Genomic DNA, 2500 nt, shown 5'->3' on the forward strand with positions numbered 1-2500 from the left:
ATACATACATGTATACATACATATAGGGAAGGAATTGGCTCTAATTGACACGGATACATTCATCACTTGTACAAATCTACTACACTTGGAGGCTAAACTCTGCACTCTTAGTGAAGGACGTGTCTCATATGTCTTGTCTGCTTTTCTATGCTTATTTCACTTGCCTGTGATGCTCAATTGTAGCTGCATATATAATATACACCTTTATGGGTATCTTGTGTGTGTGGTGTGGGGTGTTGTGTGGTGTGGTGTGGTATGTGTGTTGTGTGGTGGTGGTGTGGTGTGGTCTCTCCTCCCACATGCTCCTCTCCGTCCCTCACATGCTCTCTCTTTATTCCTCCTTCCTCCCTCCACATGCTTCTTCTCCCTCCTCCACATCACCACAAGTTATCCATGAGTGAAAGGAAAACAAAAGTATTTGTCAGACGTTGAGGACGAAATCATACTGGCATTAGTGTATGATGATAATACCTTAATGTCAACTCTCTATCTCTATCTCTCTTTTTACCTCCCTCGCTCTCTCTCTCTTTATCTCTCCTTCTCTGTATCTCTCTCTATATCTCTTTTTACCTCCCTCGCTCTCTCTCTCTCTCTTTATCTCTCCTCTGTATCTCTCTCTCTCTGTCACTATTTCTCTATCTCTCTTTTTACCTCCCTCGCTCTCTCTCTCTCTTTATCTCTCCTTCTCTGTATCTCTCTCTCTCTGTCACTATTTCTCTATCTCTCTTTTTACCTCCCTCGCTCTCTCTCTCTATCTCTCCTTCTCTGTATCTCTCTCTCTCTGTCACTATTTCTCTATCTCTCTTTTTACCTCCCTCGCTCTCTCTCTCTCTCTTTATCTCTCCTTCTCTGTATCTCTCTCTCTGTCACTATTTCTCTATCTCTCTTTCCTACTCTATTTTTGTCTCTCTTTATCTATCTCTCTCTATCTCTCTCTATCTCTCTCTCGTGTCTCCTTATCTCTCTACGTATCAGTCTCTCTACGTATCAGTCTCTCTAACCGTCATTTTTTTATCTCTACTTTCCTCTGTTAATTTAATTTATTCGTCTATTCCTGTCTGTTCCTCCTGACACCACCACTACCACCATCACCTACACCGTTACTACCACCACCACCATTACCACCACCACCACCACCATTACCACCACCACCACCACCATTACCACCACTACCATCACCTACACCGTTGCACCACCACAGCCACCACCACCACCACCACCACTACCATCACATACACCATTACCACCACACGCATTACCACCACCACCATTACCACCACCTACCACCATCACTTACACCATTACCACCACCACCACCACCATTGCCATCCTTACGCAATTACTGCCATCAATTTCACCGTTACTGCCACCTGACCACCGCCACCGTTGCCACCATCACCGCAGCTGCTACCACCACCACCTGCAAAACCACCGTTGCCACCTGCCACCACCGTTACCACCATCACCTGCGCAGGTTGCTATCACAACCACCGCCGTTGCCACCATCACCTGCACCAGGTTACCTGCCACCACCACCACCGCCTGCAGAAATTGCCACCACCGTCACTGCCATTACCCACCCATTGCCACCACCACCGCATGGTTACCACCATCGCCTGCATAGTTGCCACCACCACCACCACCGTTACCGCATCACCTGCACCGTTACCACCACCACCACCACCACCACCATCACCACCGCCACCCACCACCATCTGCCGTACCACCACCACCACCACCACCATTGCCACCATCACCTGCACAGGTTGCCACCACCACCACCACCACCATCACCTGCACCGTTGCCACCACCACCACCACCACCATCACCACCACCACCACCACCACCATCACCACACCCACCACCATCACTGCATTACCACCACCACCACCACCACCATTGCCACCATCACCTACACCGTTACCACCACCACCATTACCCACCACGCCACCATTGCCACCATCACCTACACCGTTACCACCACCACCACCACCACCACCACCACCACCACCACCATTACCACCTGCATCACTACCATTACCTACCACCATCACTACCATTACCACCACCACCACCACCACCATTACCACCATCACCTGCACCGTTACCACCATTACCATCACCTACACCGTTACCACCACCATTACCACCACCACCACCACCATCATTACCACTATCAACGTCCTCATGGGTACATATGTGTGTGTGTGTGTAGTTACCTATGGCTCTACACCTGTGTACCTCACACCTGGACAGCCGCTACATCTCTCTGTATGGCCTCCACACCTGTTCCTGCACACCTCCACGCTTCCTGAAATCAACCTTAGAAGTGAATTTGTTTTTAATCGCCATTTACCTAGAAACGTTTGACACATTTTGATTTATTTTTTATTTTATGATTTTTTGTTATTAAAGGGATATTACTGGACTTTTTAATATTTGTATTTATTCATCGACTTTTTTTAAATGTATAACACATTCACAGGCTTTTCTTTCAGT

Source organism: Homarus americanus, unplaced genomic scaffold, assembly GCF_018991925.1.
Source record: "Homarus americanus isolate GMGI-L3 unplaced genomic scaffold, GMGI_Hamer_2.0 scaffold19318, whole genome shotgun sequence".
Taxonomy (NCBI): domain Eukaryota; kingdom Metazoa; phylum Arthropoda; class Malacostraca; order Decapoda; family Nephropidae; genus Homarus; species Homarus americanus.